The following is a 22,004-nucleotide window of genomic DNA, read 5'->3' on the forward strand; positions in this document are numbered from 1 at the left end:
AGACTTCTTAGGACATAAAAGCACTAACCATAAAAGAGAAAAATTATAAATTGGTCTTCATGAAAATTTCTGGAAAGACATTATTAAGAAAATGAAAAGGTAAACCACAGACTAGAAGAAAATATTTGTAATACATATAATGGACAAAGGACTTGTAGTCAGAATATAAAAGAATTCTTAGAGTAAGAAAATAAAAAGCCCAATAAGAAAATGAGAAAAAGATTTAACACACAAAAGACAACGTATGAATGACCAATAAGCATATAAAAAACACTAAACTACAGTAGTCATCAAGAAAACGGAAATTAAAACCATACGGAGCTACTGATTCACACTAGAATGGCTAAAATTAAAAAAACAACACCAAAAGTGTTGACAAGGATGTGGAGCAACTGGAATCCTCATACACTGCTGGTGGCAAAATTAAAAATACAGCCACTTGGGCTTCCCTGGTGGCGCAGCGGTTAAGAGTCCGCCTGCCGATGCAGGGGACACAGGTTCGTGCCCCGGTCTGGGAAGTTTCCACGTGCCGCGGAGCGGCTGGGCCCGTGAGCCGTGGCTGCTGAGCCTGCGCGTCCGGAGCCTGTGCTCCGCAACGGGAGAGGCCACAACAGTGAGAGGCCTGCGTACCGCAAAAAAAAAAAATAAATACAGCCACTTTGGGAAACTGCTGGACAGCCACTTAAAAGTTAAACACGTGCTTACATATGGCCCACCAATTCAACTCCTAGGTATTTACCCAAGGGAAATGAAAATATATGTCTTCACAAAAATGTACACAAATGTTCACAGCCACTTTATTTGTAATAGGTCAAGCCCTGTAAGCATCAATGTACACCAGCAGGTGAATGAATACTGTGGTTTTCATAAAATGGAATGATACTAGGCAACAAAAAGGACCAGACGACACATAACAACGTGACTGAATCAACAAAGTATGAGCGAAAGCATCCAATTTCAGAAGTTCGTTTTTCCCTGCAGCAGTACGTGCTGGGAGGTGGCGGCACTGACTCCTGGGAGCCGGGCACAGGGACAGCCGTCACCCTCGGACCTCCTCCGGGGACCCCTTCTGGGTGCGCCGAACCATGGATGGTGTGGGGCTGACTCTGACGCTAGGAGCTTCGGCCTCTGGGGTGTCTCTGGGCATCTCCGAGCTCAACGTGAAGACCCTGGTGAAAACTTGAGAGTGGACCACATTACAGATTGAAAAAGGAGCCTCAAAGGAGTCAGTTCTTAAAAACTCAGCTTCCAGAGATGAGTCACCCGTGGAAAATGGGCTGTCCGGTCTGCGAGGAAGGGACTTGGAGCTGTCTGACGTGTTTTATTTCTCCAAGAAGGTACTGGAGGCCACTATGGAAGATGAAGTGACCCAGCGGTTCTCCGCAGAGGAGCTAGTGTCATGGAATCTCCTCACAAGGACCAATGTAACTTTCCAGACATCCGTCCGTGGCTCACCATGGTGTGGCGCTGGGCGTCACAGTGCGCTACTGTGTCCTACTGCCTCTGAGAATTACCTTGGCTTTCACTAGGTTTACAGCAAGTACCCTGGTTGGACAGCTGTCAGGAAGCAGCCTCAAAAACCGGCTGAGTGAACTTGTCCACTGCCGGATCTATGTTCATGCCCTCCCTGTACTACTCGCTATCATAACACGCAGTACAGACCCCAGAAGGGAGGCATTTGTGTTGCAACCATACCTCCCTGTAGATGTTTTATCTTGACAGTTGGATGGATGCTATGCTACGGTTGGCCAGGTGCATGCATGGTGGATGGGAATTATTCAGAGCTATGGTCAAGGCGTGTCCACATGTCTGGTCCGAACGCTCAGAAATGAAGGCCTGACACCTGGTTACCAACAGACTAAAAGAACATATTGCTGATAAGAAAAAATTACCCATACTCATCTTTCCTGAAGGAACTTGCATCAACAATACTTCAGTCATGATATTTAAAAAGGGAAGCTTTAAAACTGGAGGAACCATACATCCAGTTGCAATTAAGTATGATCCTTAGTTTGGTGACGCATTTTGGAACAGCAGTAAATACGACACGGTGAGCTACGCGCTTTGAGTGATGACTAGCTGGGCCATTGTCTGTGCTGTGCGGTACGCGTCCCCCATGACCAGAGAGAAAGGAGAAGATGCAGCCCAGTTTGCTAATAGGGTTAAGTCTGCTCTTGCTGTACAAGGAGGGCTGACTGAGCTTCCTTGGGTTGGAGGGCTGAAGAGAGCCTAGGTGAAGGACGTCTCTAAGGAAGAGCCACAGAAGAAGTACAGCAAGATGACTGTGGGCAACGGGTATCTCAACACGGAAGCAGACTGAATGCCACCCAGGCTTTCCAGAACTAGTCCTCGGAAATGGAATGTGGTGGAGCTTTTTTTGTGTGTGTGTGGGGGGGTGCACTGTTTTGTTTTACCGTTTTTGTTTTTTTATTGTTAATCTTTTCTACTGGATGACTGTCTCTACCTCTTTATGCCAGAGGCAGAATCCACGGTGCCCTTTTTGGCTTTTGTTGTTGTTACAGCATTAGCCTCATGAGCTGTTAAGTAGTTTACTGAGTTTCAACATGTTCTGCCTTTTGTAAAACGACTGTGTCACTGTGAATTGAATGAAATATTTGCACCGGAAAAAGTACTTCTAAAACATCTGTGGAACTCAGTTGTGTTTGGAACTCGTTGACACAGTAATTCTCAAGAAAATACCCCGAGCTGTGTTCATGATTAGCTTTCTCACGCCCCCTCCTCCCATTTCCTTCTATCACTTAAACATGGATTTCACATCACTCGAGTTACTGTTATGGTTTTGTTCTACTGCCAGGTTGAAAAGAAAAATGGAGGACAGTATTTAGGAGAAAGGACAGATTTGTGGCCACTTGATCTGAAAGTTGAAAGGAAATTAAATATTTTTTACTAGCGTGTTAGAAGAGACCTTCTATTTGGTGAGCTTTACCAAAGGAAACGAGTCCACGTTACTGTATGTGCATGTTTGTACGTAGGCAACTTGCGAATAAGTTAGCCAGCAATAGGTGATAATGTTTTTAGTCTTCCTTGTTTGTATGCTAAAGATCTATACTTAAGGCCTCTCCCATCTACTGATTTGTCTGATCTTGTAACCAAACACATTTCAAATAGGAGCCTTTGACAACTGCGAATCCCACTGAGTGTCTTCAGCAGGGGCAGGAGTGAAGGAAGCACTGTTCCTCCCCTTCCACCCCTTCGTCCTTTATTGCAGAATTTTCCCAGTTTCTTGAACAGGAAAATAAGTGGTAAAACTACCTTTTGGAAACTGAGCTTTAAATTTTTTTAAAGGGGAAAGTAAGTGTTTCCCGACTCTGCAGCATAAGCAATGTTGATAGCAATATAGTGTCATCCAAGTGTTATTTCTCTTCCGGTAACCATGTACAAAATGTGACACCGTTTTACGGTGAATATAAGTAAATTCTACATTTCTAAAAAAAATAAATTAAAAAAATAAAAGTTCATACATTATGCTTTCATCTATATGAAATTCTAGAACAGGCAAAACTCACCTACAGGGACAGGAAGGAGACTGATGGAGATCTAGCATGGGATGCAGATAGGGACCTGACAGCAAAGAGGCACGAAGGGATTTTGGGAGCCAATAAAAACATTTTATATTTTAACTGGAGTAGTATTTACATGAGTGTATACATTTGTCAAAACTCAAACTATTTACTTTAAATAGGTACACTTTATTTAAATGATGCCTCAACAAAGCTGATTTTTAAAAAGAAAGCTCTGACCTGAAAGTCACTCAGACTTCATTGAGATGCCTCTTCTTCATCTGTTAAATGTGGATAATACATAATTTCTCACCCCACAAGGCATCAAATGAGACCAAAGTACATCAAAGTACTCTAGAAGTTGTTATGTGACACAATGATTTGTAGTGTTTTATTACTTCAGGTATTAGTGAGTGTATGACTACGGGATTAGCCTGCAGAATAATTTATTACCTAAAGATAATCTTCAAACTTCATCATAATCATTTATTTTTTTTATATTATTATTTTTTTGTGGTACGCGGGCCTCTCACCGTCGTGGCCTCTCCCGTTGCGGAGCACAGGCTCCGGACGTGCAGGCTCAGCGGCCATGGCTCACGGGCCCAGCCGCTCCGCGGCATGTGGGATCCTCCCGGACCGGGGCACGAACCCGTGTCCCCTGCATCGGCAGGCGGACTCTCAACCACTGCGCCACCAGGGAAGGCCCCGTAATCAGTTATTTTTATGTTCCCCCAAACAAATGCTACATGGATCGATACTTTAAGGAATGAAATTAGGAGTGTGCCTGGCCCACTAAGAGTGGGGCTGCAATGAGCCACCAGACAGTGGAAGCAGGAAAAGACAGCCACCACGGGGACAGCAGAGCGTGCGCTGCTTTACGGAAAACCCACGAAAGTAGATGATTATATCCAACACATCGCGATTTAAGTACAGAACGTCTGTGTTTTTCAAACGTCCTAACCATAGTGACCTGGGCAAGTTTTATTTTTACGACCGTTTATATATGGCAGCCCAGGCTCGTCCACCACCACTCAACATAACTGCTGCCACCTCATGCCAACAACGCAGAATGACAGATATGTTCTTTCATTTGCTAACCAATGTGACATTCCTAGTAGAGCTGAACCAGCCACATATGGTGTACTTCAAAGTATGTTTGTGTTTTATAGCTTTCCAGATTTGAAAGTTTTCCAGGCATATGGATATGCCGAGCCAAAAACTGCCTCAAATCTCAAAATCGAAAACAAGTTGCATAAAATACACCGAAATATGCTTCATATAAAAATAACTATCAGTAAAAGCTCCAGTTAACACTCAAAAAATTACCCGAAAGGAAGTTGGTCAGCAGATTTCTTTCAGCTGGGTACGTATGAAGACTGCACCTGACAGTACTAGCTTTACCAGAGAAAAAAAGAAAGTGAACCACACGAGGTTCCGACACAATCACAGCTGCTCCCTGACCTGCCCACCATGCAGTCAGGACTCACCTGCCAAGCACTGTCTACGGGGAAGAGACAAAGGAAGGTCATGATGTCTCTCCCTGGCGACGTGGAAGGTTACCACCCAGGTTTTTAGAAACTACAAAGACAAGTTAAAGTTGAACAACAGTGGGCAAAATGTCACAAGATTTGGACACAGCTATGGCAGAAACTCAAACAGCAAAGGAAGAAGCAGGAACACCTTCCTCCAAGCCACCAAGTAGAGGTCACCACTTCCTTCCAGATGAAGGCCTGTTGGCAAGCAGTGCTGAGACACACATGCCACAGCGGCAGAACTAAGACACCTAACTTCACCGAGGCCGGCATCACGGCCTCTACACATAGATACTGGCCAGAGGTAAAGAGCTGGAGATCTGGGAGGTACCTCACTAGGTAACTGGCAGGAAAACGAGTGCTTACATGAAAGGAGTTTAAATATGTATAGGAGCCAGTGCACTTAGAACAGATGCTGTCAGCACGAGACCCCCAAACTAACCTGGTGACGTAACTCTCAAGAAATGCTCCTACCTACGATAAAACGGTCAAATCTCCCCTACGTTCATTCTGAGGTGAAGAAATGGGTAAAGAGATCAAACGACTGTCAAGTTTTTTTGTTAACCCTCTGCGCTGGTAATACAATACCTCACTGTCCACATAAAATGACACGACTATAGGGCTTCCCTGGTGGCGCAGTGGTTGAGGGTCCGCCTGCCGATGCAGGGGACACGGGTTCGTGCCCCGGTCCGGGAAGATCCCACATGCCGCGGAGCGGCTGGGCCCGTGAGCCATGGCCGCTGAGCCTGCGCGTCCGGAGCCTGTGCTCCGCAACGGGAGGGGCCACAGCGGTGAGAGGCCCGCGTACCGCAAAAAAAAAAAAAAAAAAAAAAGGACACGACTATAGTTTTGGTAGACCATAACAAACATAACTCCTTTAAAACATTGATTTTTAATGACCCATTAAGTACTGACATTATTCAAATCTAAATTCTAGTTTAGATCACTAAAAAAGTCAAGAAATAATGCTATTATTTATCAATAACAATGCTGTCTAACAAAAGAAAGATAGAAAAAAATCAGTTTTCCTTGTATTTTCAGGCTTTCTTCAGTAACGTTCTTATAGCTATATGGAAACTAGCGGTGTGGCACCAATTCTGCCAAAGATGGGAAGGAAAAGCTGAAGATAAACAAGTGGTGCCAGTGCGCCGTACAGCAATTAATAAAACGCCAAATACCCAAGCATTTCTGAACCTATATGCCTCATCGTTTTTTTTAAAGGAAACTTTTAAGGTTTTTTCTCAAAACTACTTTAGAAAAATCTATGAGATCACTCTTAATATATCAGGATGTTCTACCTATCGAACAGACAGGTTAAAATATTTTCCCAGTCTGGGATTTAAGACGAAAAGAATAATTACCGAGCAAAATGAGGATAAAAATCATTAAGAAAAATAGATGTCATCAGAACAAGAAGACTCCTGATACTATCCAGAAATGTTCAGTTCTTCATCCCACACCTTTGTCTGTTCTCCACAGTGTCTTCTGTGCATTACTTAAATATTGGTTGCTTCTAACAGTTCCATCCCTAACCTTCTCTCTTTCCTCTAAAACATGCCCTCCCCGGTCATCTCAATCCCATGGCTTCAGCTATCCAGGACTACCCAGGTGATTCCCAAATCTCTATTTTCAGCACACACCTCAACAGGCATCTCTTCACTGGAGCGTGGCCATTCCCCGCACTGCAATTCCTCCTCTCCCCGTTTCCCTACCTCAGGAAAGGTCACTACGATATGTACTCAGCCTGCTCAGTCTTAGTGACACAGCCTCCTTTTCTATGTTTTAAATATGGAACTCTGATCACGTCACTGTTATACTTACAAACCTTTCAGTGCGGGGAGGTTCTAAACATCCATCAAGGAACTGGGCAAATAAATTATGGTCTTTGGGCTTCCCTGGTGGCGCAGTGGCTGAGAGTCCGCCTGCCGATGCGGGGGACACGGGTTCGAGCCCTGGTCTGGGAGGATCCCACATGCCGCGGAGTGACTGGGCCCGTGAGCCACAGCTACTGAGCCTGCGCGTCTGGAGCCTGTACTCCGCAACAAGAGAGGCCACGACAGTGAGAGGCCCGCACACCGCGATGAAGAGTGGCCCCCGCTCGCCGCAGCTGGAGAAAGCCCGTGCACAGAGACGAGGACCCAACACAGCCATAAATAAATAAATAAAATTTTAAAAAAATAAATTATGGTCTTTTCACACCACAGAGTATTTTACAGTCTTGAAAAATGATGGCATGGGTCTATACTCATCAATATGGAAAGATGGTTATGACCCTTTCCAGGCGCTCTCCCTGCCCCTAACTCCACCGTCTGCCATGCCTTCCCAGCCCTAACTCTCCCTGCTCAGGACTCTCTGCTTAGTTTCTCCATCTGCTAACAAGCAAATTCCTTCCATGGTTTGTTCAGATTTCTGAAGCAGAGACTCTCATTGGCTTCATTTATCACCTTGGGCTAAGCAACTAGGCAGAAGCTAGGGGTCAACCACTCCTTGGATTTAATCTGCTCTTAGCAAAAACTGGCTCTGGCCAAATGCAATAGAACTCTGAAGTTACTTTATAATTAAACTATTTCTAGAGAAATACCACGTAACTCTATAATGAAAGAATCTGAGCAACCTAAAATCTACTGTAACTGGATTTAGTTTCTAAACTATATCCTTGGTATTAACAGACCTAATTATATCTCAGGCATACTTCACTTCATGAAAACAAACTGGTAAAAATGCATTAATTAATTCTGTGTTATAAACAGAATTAATTAATGTGAATTTTTAAAAAAATTTCAGCTTTACTGACATAAAATTGTTAAGACATTTAAAATGTACATCCTGGTGATTTGATGTATGAATATGAATTGTGAAGTTGTTTTGTTTTGTTTTGTTTTTTTACATCTTTATTGGAGTATAATTGCTTTACAATGGTGTGTTAGTTTCTGCTTTATGACAAAGTGAATCAGTTATACATATACCTATGTTCCCATATCTCTTCCCTCTTGCGTCTCCCTCCCTCCCACCCCTCCCTATCCCACCCCCCCAGGCGGTCTGAACTGTGAAGTTTTAAATGGCACAGCTGGATACAGAAAGCAGAGGTGGAGAGGGAAGTCAACACATGCTCATCAGCTGATTATCTGAAAGCGGACAGGCGCTTACCATATTAAAATGGTAAAGTAGAAAGCCAACAATCTCAACACTTAATTAGATTCTCAGGGCCTCCCTCCCCCAGAAGACCTCATGTGGAAGCTCAGTAAACATGCGTGTCGTGTCATGAATAACCAGAGCTCACGCTTTTCAAATCTGTAGGCAAACAAAAACAAAAACCACATCTCTACCACTCTCGGTTGTAATTCTGAATGACTTCTCTTTCAAAATAGATTTACTTCTTAATTTAAATATTCACTAACATCTCTTCTTCCTTCACTGAGGCAGCATCTTCTCTGGGCCAGGAGCTGGGAACACAACATGATCAACACAGCCCTGATTTTGTGGAGCTGATTCGGCACAAAAAGCGCACTCCCTGTCGGCTGGATGGAGAACTGCGAAGTAGTAAACGATTTTTCCCCATTTAGAACTTTATCTGAGGAATTTCATTTTGGCTCCAGCATACAAAAATAAGCTGAACTCTGTGATTCACTCTTTCTAAAAAGACGACTTCTTATAGAGTTAAAAAAAAAAAGAAAGAAAGAAAGAAAAAGAAAAAAGCTTTAGCAGATAAAGCCGTTTGTTGTGTGTAGGATCAGTACTATCTCTCCATCCTCATCTCCCAAACAGAAACCCAAAAGGCTTCAGAGTAGGGATAAAACGGAACCTACTGCAATCCAGCAATATAAACATATATGCTGTACACCTAAAACTAATACAATGTTCTATGTCAATTGTATCTCAATAAAAAAAAACACTGTAAGAAAGAAATGGAGATAAATACAATATTCTATTTCCTTCCAGATTATTATCCAAGATTTTCCACCATTGCTTTTCCAATTAGTTTTAAGTGTTTTTCTGAAGTAGCTTTATCATCCAGACAAACAACAACAACAAAAATCTAAACCCTTTTAATCATAAAATTGGCTTAAGGAAAAGGAAATACACTCTCTCTTCTAAGCCCTCACATCCTTCCCTTTAGTCCATACCCAGGAAAGGGAAATATTGATAAGAAATGGACTCCAGCCAAAGCAATTGTGAGAAAAAAGAACAAAACTGGAGGTGTCACGATCCTTGACTTCAGACTGTACTATACTGTCATCAAAACAGTACAGTACTGGCACAAAAACAGACATATCGATCAATGGTACAGAATAACGAGCCCAGAAATAAACCCACACACCTATGGTCAATTAATCTACAACAAAGGAGGCAAGAAATACAGAGGAGGAAAGACAGTCTCTTCAATGAGTGGTGCTGGGAAAACTGGACAGCTACATGTAAAAGAATCAAATTAGAACACGTTCTCACATCATACACAAAAATAAACCTCAAAATCATTTAAAGACCTAAACGAACTCCTAGAAGAAAATACAGGCAGAAAACTCTTTGACACTGGTCTTAGCGATCTTTTTCTGGATCTGCCTTCTCAGGCAAGGGAAAGAAAAGCAAAAATAAATCAATGGGACCTCATCAAACTTAAAAGCTTTTGCACAGTGAAGGACACTGTCAACAAAACAAAAAGGCCACCTACTGAATGGGAGAAGGTATTTGCAAATGATAAGGGGCTAATACCCAAAATATACAAAGAACTCATACAACTCAAATCAAAAACAAAACAAAGCCAAAAAAAAAAAAAAAGACCAAAAGAAAGCAACCAAAAAAAAAAATTTTTTTTTTAAATGGGCAGAGGACCTGAATAGACATTTTTCCAAAGAAGACATACGGTCGGCCAACAGGCATCATGAAAAGATGCTGAACATCACTCATCATCTTGCTCATGACCAACCTCAGTGGCCTTTCAGTTCCTGAAACACACATCCAGGCCTTTAGCTTGCTGTCCCTTTTCCCTGGATTGTTCTTTTCCCAGATGTCACACACGCTGCTTCTTTCTGGTATTTAGGTCTCAGTTCAAATGTCAACTCTCTAGACAAGCCTTCCCTGACCACCTCCTATGAAAACAGCATTCTTCACTCCCTCCACCTCTTTCTTTTCGATTTATTTTCTTCAGAGCGTTTACTACCATCTGCAATTATTACAATTTGTTTAGCTTTTCATCGCTCGTCTTTGCTACTCAAATATTAGCTCTGTGCAAGCAAGGCTTGGTCTTCTCATCTCTGTCTCCTATCGCCTAGACCTACAGTAATTCTCAACCAGGATTACTGAATGAATCAAGTAGTTCATACTGTACAAATTACAAGTCAAATAAATGTGGCCCTAAAAATTCAAGTTCCTGAACATGTTTCGTCCAGGAAACTCTTAGTAGGAACTTTATCATCCAGACGTGAAGCTGATTTATTTTGAGGCTCCCTCTGTCGGCGATGCTCTCCCCCTTGTCTCGGCCTCACTGAACCCTCATGGACACCTCTGCTCATTCTCGCACACAAGGCTGCCCCAACCATTCTATCCATGATGGACCTGCACACGATTCCCCCGATCGCTCTGTCACATCATCCCGCTTTTATATGCTTCACAGTCCTTCCTCATCACTCTCTAAAGTTACCTTTTTAATCTGTTTACTAGCTGGACTGTTTACCACAAACTAAATATTTTAGCTTCAGGAGAACAATAATTAGCATTCTTAGATCCCTGAAAGTATATAAGAACTTCCTGAAAAGACAGGCCCCAGGGACGGCTTTGTAACACAGCTCACTTTGTAACACAGCTCATTAAAACCCTCTTTTCAACCACAGAACAGTGTGAGCTCAGAAGAAACCGAGTATTACAAAGATTTTTTTCCCCCATTACAGAAGCTCATTTATCCAGGTGTCTAAACACAGGCAAGCATTCAAATGGAACAGTCTGTAAAGTTTTTTTTTTTTTTTGGTAAAGTTTTTAAATAATCATCTACTTTCCTCCTTTAAAGCTCATCACTGACATTAATTTAAAACAATCTGCTAAACTACTACACTCTACCAAGCTACAAAAATGGGTCGGTATCATGGGGATGGGGATGGCGGATCAATCTGTTCGACACAGACTGGGGTGTCGGTGGCTGCGAACCACTGCTGGGACCGTGCACCGCTAGACAGCACTGGACCGTAAGCGTGCAGATTAGAAAAATCCGCATTTCTACACCAAACCTGCTAAAACAGCTCAATCTTGGTGCTCCAATTATATATACTAATGCTGTATATATCATACAAATAAAGAAAAATCATCCTCTACAGTACTACCTACGTAAGTTTAGTAACCTACAATGAATAGATAGTTATCTTTCTTCCCTTCTTAAAAGACGAAAAGTCCTAGTTAATATACATTTACTTCACCTTCAATAATCATCAAAAAGTACTGCTGGCAGGTCTGTAATATCAGACAACTTCCTAAGTATCTTAGCTTTTGCTACTTTGAATATGTTATGGAGATGAGATTACAAACAGAAAGAATAAAACTTTCATTATTTACAAGTGAATTATCTATTTTACAGACAAAGTCTGAAGTAATTGGTTACACCACACTTTAGACAGTAACTCCGAAAGTCAAATTTTTTCAAAAGAATACGCATCTGAATCTGTAATGTATACTGCATTTCAAGTCAAATAAAATGATTAAAAAATTTTAATTGGAAAATAAGACAGATATCAAAGTGTTATTTCAGGAAAATTAACCTGGCAGCAGTATACCATAGAAATTAGATAAGATAGATAGATATAGATATTTTTTGCCTCGCTGTGTGGCTTGTGGGATCTTAGTTCCCAGACCAGGGATTGAATCTGGGCCCACGGTAGTGAAAACGCTGAGTCCTAACCCCTGGACTGCCAGGGAAGTCCCTAGGTAACATAAATCTTAAGGAGGCAAGTCCACATACAAACTCTATTCCCACAGTTCTTTTCATTAAAACAGATCACGTTGGTAACTTGTATATTAGAATACATTTTTAAGAAAAACATGAGTATGGTTATTTAGTTTTCAGTACCAAGACTGTCATTTCACCATTTTTTCTCTATTAAAAAAAAAAAACTTAACTAAACAACAAGCAATTTTAAACGTGGGTTTATGCCCCACTCATGGTCACGCGTGAAGTAGGTTCAGTCAATTGCAGTCCACATTTTTTCCAAATAGAACAGGAAAAAACTCAAGTTACAAGGATAACTGTCACATGCGTTTATCTAGCTAGACCAGGCGTGGGTCCCGAGGCAGAATGTATTTCTAACTGTGAGTCTTAGTCAAGAGAATTTCAAAAGTCCAGGCCAGATGGTTGTGATGGTCTCTTCGCTCTAAAACTTTTACTTTTACAGTTAAGTCTGTCCTCACCTGGAAATAAAGGGTAATGAGTGGCTTCTTTATTTAATGTTTAGCTACGTTTCTTTTAATGGCAGGCAACAGAGTCTGTGGGACTAATCACGCTAATTTAAACAACAACTGGGACTTACTGATGGGGACATGGAAGCAGTGCACAGACTCTGGGAGCGCTGGACCAGTGGGCTCAGGAAGGACAGAAACCGAAGGGCTCCGGGGCCTCGCCTTCCACCACAGTGCTGTGAGTTTCTCCCCGCACAATGCAATCAGCCCTCCTACATCAGGCAGCCTAACTCCTGGATAAACCAGCGACAGCAGGGAGGGAGTGCAGACATGGTCTCTGGGGAAACAAACTCTCCGCCATCCCAATTTGTCTAAACCATCTGATTTTTATGGCCAGAAATTAACATTTCATTTTTAAGCACTATGTACTAGGCATAATATTTGGTTCGATATGATCAGTATACATAGTGTATGTGTATATTAAAACATTAAATTATATACCTTAAATATATGCAAATTTTATCAATAAAGCTGGGGAAAAATGAGAAATATAAAATATGTTTTCAACAGATAAAGGAGACTGTGCACTATATGTAAGAGCAAGTCGTTTAAAATAATGAACATTACATTGAACATTATAATATGGACGATATTTTTCATTTCACATATTCTTAGAAACTTGGGTTGTTAAAAGTCGCATTTTTCCAAAGCAATGTTGTGAAAATAAATCCTGGTGTAAAGCATTTTTAAAATTTAAAAATTATTTTGCAAAGTGAATCACTGTATTTTTAAAAGTCTGTATCTTCATACGTCAGCTGTCACTAAATGAGACGTCCCTATGTAAGAAGAGTACCTGCTGTGATCTGAATGTCTGTGTTCCCCCAAAACTCCTATGCTGAACCCTAAAGCCCCAGATGATGGTACGAGGAGGCGGGGCCTCTGGGAGGTGGTCAGGTCCTGAGGTGGGGTCCTTGTGAACAGGATTCGTGCCCTTGTAAGAGAGGCTCCGGAGAGCTCCCTGCCTGTTCCCCCGCGTGAGGTCACAGCGGGAAACTGGCAGCCTACAACCCAGAAGAGGCCTTCACCAAAACCCGACCATGCTGACTCCTTGACCTTGGCCTTCCCAGCCTCCAGAACTGGGGGGGATAAACTTCGCTTGTTCATAAACCACAGAGTCTGTGGGATTCTGTTACAGCAGCCTGAGGAGACTAAGACAGCCCCTCGCTTGGGCGACCGGAACAACTCCCCTTCCCGCCGCCCTCCCCTGCTCTTGGGGTTCCTAACCCTCTCCTCTCACCATTCTGTGTGTCTGCTGCACACCCTCTCACTGTGTCACATCCTGCTTCACGCTGACATTCTCTGCCGGTCTCCCCAGAATCCATGCAGAATAAAATCCACAAGGACAGGAACAAGGGTGGCAGCACAGCGTATGTGCAGAACAAGCACTGGGTCAGGAGTCAGGGAGGCCCGAGCCTGTCACTGTTCTGTCACCAACTGGCTACACAATCACCATCTGTTCACTGCCTCTTTGCACACCTGTTCCAGTCGGAACTGAAGAAGTAGTTACTCACAACATCCATCCATAAAGTTTCCTTACTTGTTATAAAAAGAGATGGTAATAACTGCCCTATTTACTTTTCTTAGTTGTTACCAAAAAAAAAAAGTGTAAATGCTTTATAAACTGTTAAGCACTACAGAAATAGTAGGGTTTTTTTTGTGTGTGTGTTAGGGTTTTTGGAAGGCCATACGTCTAAACGGGATGAGCGTGGGCTTGGGAGTCAGCAGATACAAGCTAAGCCCGGGCATCAGCATTTCTCACCTGTCTGGCCTTGGGCAAGTCAACTCACCTTTTGGAGTATCAGTTTCCTCATCTATAGAACAGTGATACTAACACCTGTAACACATATTGCATGGATAATTAACATCTGTAAAGTATATTCAACTCTCCTCACACCTGACTTCATCCCCACAACCTTCCGCCTTCGGTCCTATCCCGTTTTCACACTACAGATCCTTCAATCCACGTGACTCCTCACCTCAGGTCTCCAGGAGCATCTTTAGGGCAGAGACCATAGACTTCATCACCAACGCCTAACCTAGAGTACACAGTGGGAGCTCAGTAAGTACATTAAAGAAGTGAATTCCCATCCATCTTCTTGGTAAAAACATAAATGCAACATAACAAACTAAAAAACCAGACATTTCTAACAAAATGCATATCAATCTTACTCCATTCCTTAGTACAACAAAGACCCACTTTCACTTACATACATCTCTATGTTTTTCAACAGGTGCTAAGAAGAAAAGAGAAGCTGAAGACGAGACTCAGAGTAACCTTTACCTTTCTGACCAAAAATAAAACGTAAGACCATCAGCTCAAGATTTTTAAACTAAAAGGCTGTCCCTTTACTTATTTTGTTTTTTTAACCTATAAGGTAAAAGTATCAGCATTCAAAACCACCAGAAGCAACAGAGGATGGGGAGCTAAAATCTAGAGCCTGAGGCTCCCAGAACGAAGCAAAACCAGAGAGCTGGTTTTCCCAGCTTCTAGCAGTTAGCCAACAATTAATTACTTGGAGTTGATCTAAGGGCTAAAATCTTTTGGCCAGTCCTTATCCTAGGTTCTCTTCTTCATTTCCCAACTGAGGACTTGACTTCAGACTATATTACAAAGCTACAGTCATCAAAACAGTGTGGTACTGGCACAAAAACCAACATACAGATCAATGGAACAGGACAGAAAGCCCAGAGATAAACCCACACACTTATGGTCAATTAATCTACAACAAATTGTAGAGGTTTGAGGCAAGACTATTAAATGGAGGAAAGAGAGTCTCTTCAATAAACAGTACTGGGAAAACTGAACAGCTACATGTCAAAAAATGAAATTAGAACACTCTTTAACACCACACACAAAAATAAACTCGAAATGGATTAAATACCTAAACGTAAGACCTGATACCATAAAACTCTTAGAGGGAAACATAGGCCAAACACTCTCTGACATAAATCGCAGCAATACATTTTTCGATCCATCTCCCAGAGTAATGGAAGTAAAAATAAACAAATGGGACCCAATTAAACTCAAAAGCTTTAGCACAGCAAAGAAAACCATAAACAAAGCAAAAAGACAACCCACAGAATGGGAGAAAATATTTGCAAAGAATGCAACCGACAAGGGATTAGTCTCCGAAATTTTCAAACAACTCACGCAGCTCAATACCAAAAAAAACAAATATCCAATCAAAAGATGGGCAGATGACCTAAAGAGACATTTCTCCAGAGAAGACATACAGATGGCCAAGAGGCACATGAAAAGATGCTTAACATCACTAATTATTAGAGAAACGCATATGTAAACTACAGTGAGGTATCACTTCACACAGGTCAGAATGGCCATCATCAAAAAAACCTACAAACAATAAATGCCGGAGAGGATGTGGAGAAAAGGGAACCCTCCTACATTGTTGGTGGGAATGTAAATTGATACAGCCACTATGGAGAACAGTATGGAGGTTCCTTAGAAAACTAAAAATAGAAGTACCATATGACCCAGCAATCCACTACTGGGCATATATCTGGAGAAAAACTTGGTTCAAAAGGATACATGCACCCCAGTGTTCACTGCAGCACTGTTTACAATAGCCAGGACATGGAAGCAACCTAAGTGTCCATCAACAGAGGAATGGATAAAGAAGATGCGGTACAGATATACAATGGAATATTACTCAGCCATTAGCAAGAATGAAATAATGCCATTTGCAGCAACAGGGATGGACCTGAAGATTATCACACTAAGTGAAGTCAGTCAGACAGAGAAAGACAAATACCATATGATATCACTTACATGTGGAATCTAAAAAAAAATGATACAAATGACCTTATTTACAAAACAGAAACAGGCTCACAGACTTAGAGAAGGAACTTATGGTTACCGGGGGGAAGGGTGGGGGGTAGGGACACAGATTAAAAAAAAAATCATCTCAATTCCACCTCAAAAACGCTTCTGCTGAAATTCCACGGCCTCCAGCGATGTCTCTCCCATGGCAGAGTGACTGTAACACAAGTCTGATGCCCTCCTCCCTGGTTTAAAGCCCCATCACTTCCAGGATGAAGTGACACTTGGGGGACACAGAAGCTCATCCGTGCCCTGCCCCCATCCAACGGTCTGGCCTCGGTTCTCATCGGCCCCGACATGTACCCTGGGCTAAAGCTGTGACGGTGCACGCGGCTCTCACACCCTTGGCACTCGCGCACCATCTACAACAGGCGCTTCTGTGCCCACCTGGCAACCCCTTCAGAGCCGTCAAGACTCAGACTAAGATTAGGACTGAGTTTGGTGCCTCTGAACTCCTGAAACGTACGTACTACAGTGTGCTTAGGTTTCTATAATCTCCAGTAGAAAGTGAGCCACTGAAGGACGGGGACTCTGTTTCATCACAGCAGGTAATACAGAGTACACGACAGAAGCTCCGTAACTAAACTGAATAAATTAATAAACGGCCTGACTGACTTCAGTTTTATTATAAATATAAAGGTTACTGTGAGATCATCTGGTGAACTAAGCACCAGTCAAGTTATTTCTACGAGAAAGTAATTTGGAGTTCTAAATAACTGTTACAGATAAACGCAGACACAAGAAACACGCTGTAAGATATCAAGAGATGCTGCGACTTTGTAACTGAGGCGTATACGCTACCTCGAAATACTAATGGAGCCCAAACTAGGTACCTGACCCATGGGAAACAGAAAGACCCGGCACTGTGCGTGAAGAGAGAACCCTGCTCAACGACAGCTACGAGAATTTAAAATCATTTTTCACAGACAAGCTCTGCTCATAAGTTTGTAAGGCACTGTTATACAAGGGTGACTAGAAATAAGTACCTTCTCAACCACTACTATAATGTTACATGTATATAATCCTTTTCCTCTAAAGTGCAATTTTTAACCTTCTTACATGGGGAAAAGATTTTTTAAAGCTTCTACATGGGTACAGGACCCCCAGTTCCAGCGACAGAGGTGCCAAGGAAATCCCAACAGCAGCTGCTGACCGGCCCAGTGTGCCGGCAGTTGGCAGGGAGGCCGGGAAGGAAAACAGGAGGAAGGAGGACTGCACGACGCTCCCCCAGCTCGGCTCCTCCGTTCCGCGCTTTCCATGTGCCCAGCAGAATTGGTGGTAACCGGGGGATCACCACGCACAGTCTTAAACCACCCCCCAGAAAGACCTGATCACAACTGCTTCACCCGCCCTCCGTCCGCAGCCCTTCACACAAGGCTACAGGAGCAGAAGCCGGGGCAGAGGGCTGCGCAGGCTTCCAGAGGCACACGGCCCTGCTCCCTCCCGCCTACAGCCCCTCTCTCCTCCCACCCGCTCCCGTCGGCCCACCTCCCAGGACTTCCCGTACCCAGGCGAAGACGAAACTACAGCCAGCCGCAGCAGAGCTGGCCTGGATCCCGCCTCCGCCCCTCCCTGCGCTGGCTCCGAGGCCGAGGCCGCGTTCTCAAAGCCTCAGCTTCCTCATCCGTACGGCGGGGACCATACACTCTCCTCTAAGGACTGTTGTACGATTTAAATTATGTGAGACGGGGGATGAAACGTGGAGGCACACTGCCGGGCACAGGGTAAGCTAAACCAACAGGGCTTCCAGGTGGGATGGTACGTGAACACGTATACAGATGGGTATAAGCAAATCAGCACACAAAGTGCTTCCCAGTGTTTTGCCGTGTTTGCTTGCTTGACGCAGGCTGGAAAAAAGAAGTCAACAAACCACCACTACCACCACCACCACCGACAAAAACCCCAGAAAAACAGTATGAAAACTTACCCCATGATCCTGTAACCACAAAAAGAGCTACAGACCCTCAACTTCGGCTCAGAGCCTCCTCACCACCTAGGAAGCCCACCCTATCTTTCAGCCTCATCTCACATTTATGCCTCCACACAGGCAACACTGTAAGTAGTGACATATATGCTTTCAGTTCCAACTTGGGCCAAGAATTCCTTCAGGGCAGTCACCTCTGTCACCCACCCCTCTTCCCAACCACTGGAAGCCCATTAACCATTCATCCTCTGAAGCCTTTCCTCATCCTCCCCGGCAGGAATCATCACGCCCGTCTGTACGTTCCCAACGCCTATTGCTTAAACTCATACTTAGAGCACTTGTTTCATGCTAGTTAGCATTTTTGCCAATCTTCTTCCTCACGGGATTCTAAGTTCCACGTCATTCAAGTGGAGGTGTCAGCGGTCAGGTGAATGCACAGACCACAAAACGTAACAAAATAAAGGAACACGTCTTCACCTACAGGAATGTCCTTCTTGAGGGTAAACAAATATTTCAATCATCTTTGTGTTCTAAACACAGCTTCACTGGCCTGCCACTACTACAAAGCAGTGTAATGGACAGGAGCAGGGATACGTACTAACTTTTTAGCTTATGTTTTCTGAATATCCAAAAACATCCCTTATAACAATCCTGACAGTTCACTGAGGGAACATTTTATGCCTTACTTATCAAATGATTTATCAGCCCACTTTAATTGCCATTAATTAAGCAGAGTATTAAATCCTTTTGCTACTCATTAAAAGAAAGCACTTCAAAATAAAATTTGTGTTATATGAGGATGACTGTTCCAAAACAAGATCTGATCAAATAATAAACGGTATTTTATAAATCAAATATGAAAATCAATCTCCTTGTTTCATATCACACATACTATATACATTTACTTTGTGGAGTTTTATAAATATCAACTCTTATTTCCTACATATACAAACATGGCTGGAAAGCTGATTTACAACCAAGAGTTTGCTTCATAAGCAGTCTATGGTTTAGACAGCATGAGTCCAAATATTAAAGTGCTCAAATTCGCTTCCAATTACAGCAGTCTAAATTAGAAAGCCACAGTTTTAGCTCATTCAGATTCTAATTCTACTTCTGCTACTAAATAACAGTGCTGCCCTAGGCAAGTCACTCAACCTCTCTAAATTCTAAGTTTTACGTATTTGAAATGACTCTGGATTAGATCAGATTTCCCAGATCCCATTCTTATCATACAAATCACCTTGAACACTTGTTTGAAAATACATGTGCTGACCCCTCTTCTAAAGGCTCTATGCTAGCAGCTCTGCCTTGGGGGCCAGGGGGTCTGTGTTCAAAGCTCCCACGGACTCGTGTTCCCCAGGCTCCTCCTGTTTGGGAAGTCTCCTACTACACACTGGTTTCTGATCTCTAATGCTCTTTATGGCTCTAAAGTTCTATGAATTTAAGATTTTATGGCATGGATCAAATCCCCCAGCCCAACCTGATGATATCGAACACAGTCCACACGCAACTTCATTTCGCTGTGCAGGAAAGTTCGAAAGTTATCATTCTTAACATCGGGCTCCATTTACTGTACAAGTCCCTCAACTTTCAAGCCATCCTACACACCAGTATTTGTGCTGACAGATAATCTGACAGCTAACCTGCTTTGGGTCAGAACACACTTCTGGTGGGAGGCGCTCCCCTGTGGTTTTAAGGCACACAGCTCGCCGTACGTTTAACGCGGACTCACGTGGTAGCGTCAGCTCTCAGAGCCTGTGCTTCCAGCCCTGCAACTGTGCCTGGTTCACAATCTGTCCTTTACTCACATGTGTGTGACAGCCATCAGGCAGACCACGACTCTACAACCCCTTCTAGCGATCTGACAGACAATTCAGTTAATAGTTATGAATAAACTTTAATACGTCATAACTATTAACTGGCTTTGAAACGTAATGCCTGAAAACACTTGCCCATGGTTATAAATACAGAAGAAAACATTTTAAAGGCTGTACTCTCAAAATCTGTCTTTAAAAGCACTGTGATAGAAAGCATGTGCTCTGCAACGGGTGTTGTCATTTTTTTAGAAAGGCATTGCTTTCAATCCCCGCCCACCCCAAGTTAATAAGATCTGGTTAGTCAAGCTGGCCTTCGAATGGTATTCCTGCCACCACCACGCATCTCTTCCCCCAAAGGCTGTGGGGCAGCGGCAGCGCACGGAAGTAAGAGATCTCAAACACACCGGGATGGTTTAGAGGTGGGAAGTGTGGTGGGGTCAATACATGCAGCACAGTTAAACATACCAGTTTTCATTATACTTCTCAAAAAGCAGGACAAGGCAGGAAACTGATTCTTACTACTGTCAAACCAGACCAAACAGCTTCTCAGGAAACAAAGCTTTTACTAGTATCTGAGAAATGTTCTCACAGGGGTCTTAGAAAAATAGTTAGAGTACGGCATCATCAGTCAAAATTTCACAGCAACTGGAAAACTTTAAATCAAACTGTAAGAAAAACTGAAAGTATACAATTAAAACACAGATCAGTAGGTGTGACACCGCAAGGGTGAAGGTGATGTAGTCAAGCATGAGTGCCTGATGCCCACAGACAGAAGCCAGACCCAGAGGACCAGAGGCCGTATCATTTACATCACGTTCCTTAAATCTCATCTACTGGAGTCAGATTTAATAGCAGGATCGATACAGAGTGAAAGAAACCTGACAGGAATGCGATTAGTCGTCTACCAGACTGTATCTTCACACACACAAGCTGCACTAGGAAAAATAATGAAGAAAATGTGGCAGGTTTGTTTCACTCTTATTAAAGAGGATCTAAAATGGATAACCTCCTCTAATGCTACAAGGACCAGGTCACGTGACGTGTATCTTTGGTACCTGAAAGAACGGGTACTGAGCAAACACAGACACAGACTCAACGTTGCGGACGTGCTTTACAACCATCCATTTGGCCTGAACGATGGAAGCAAAAACAATCAGAGCAGGAGCATCCCACCAGCGCAGTGACCGCAGAGAGGTGGCGGTGAGCGCCTGTGGGGACACCTGAGCACAGAGACAGGTGCACAACGATAGGGGGAACCCGCAAGGTGGACCTGAAGCCGTCAGTGAGAGGTGAAAATCTCACATCTGATAATAAACACTTCGTTTTCCTTAATAATTCTATTATAAATCTATTACTAAATTCATTAAGTTTTTCTTGAGACGTTATTCTCCATTTCTTGAAAGTAACTGTTTTTTTTAAGAAGGAAAATAGACAGAAAGCAAAAGCGGGTCAATCATCTCTTTCAGCACTATATTCGGGAAACTAATTTTCGTTCATTCTTCGAAATTCTTCAATTTCAAAACTTCATATCTTCTTCTTGTATATTTCTCTCCTTCCTCCGAAGTAAGGAATGTCTCATACAAGAGCATGATTTAATTCAACGTGCGAAGCCGCTGTTCTAATGTCATTCTTGACGATGCCCAGCGGTTTGTCAACCTGAGCTACCGCGGTACCGCAGATTGAAGCGGCATGCGATGCACCTGAGCGTCTGTGTGTCTCCACAGACTCTCATGAGAGAGGCCTGCCTGCTAGTCCCGAGCCAGCGCAGAGCCCGTCATTGTGTGTTTTCCACAAGAACGCATTCACGTTGTTAAATAAACTGAAGTATCTGATATACAGACATTTACCAAGAGGTCATTCAAGCATGTAAATGAACACTTACAAATCCCATCTCTTTCCCAATGAGAATAAAAGGATGCACTTTACATCTCTTCT

The 22,004-nt window shown here is 42.9% G+C and overlaps 1 protein-coding gene and 1 pseudogene across 2 annotated transcripts in view; one reads left to right on the forward strand and one right to left on the reverse strand.

Moving 5' to 3' along the window:
- The window catches only part of CAMSAP2 (calmodulin regulated spectrin associated protein family member 2), a 97,781-nt gene that overhangs the window by 56,522 nt on the left and 19,255 nt on the right, over window positions 1-22,004 (reverse strand). The window lies entirely within an intron of this gene.
- LOC138842800 (glycerol-3-phosphate acyltransferase 3 pseudogene) lies at window positions 1,086-2,320 on the forward strand (annotated as a pseudogene).

Source organism: Globicephala melas, chromosome 1 (genome assembly GCF_963455315.2).
Source record: "Globicephala melas chromosome 1, mGloMel1.2, whole genome shotgun sequence".
NCBI classification, from domain to species: domain Eukaryota; kingdom Metazoa; phylum Chordata; class Mammalia; order Artiodactyla; family Delphinidae; genus Globicephala; species Globicephala melas.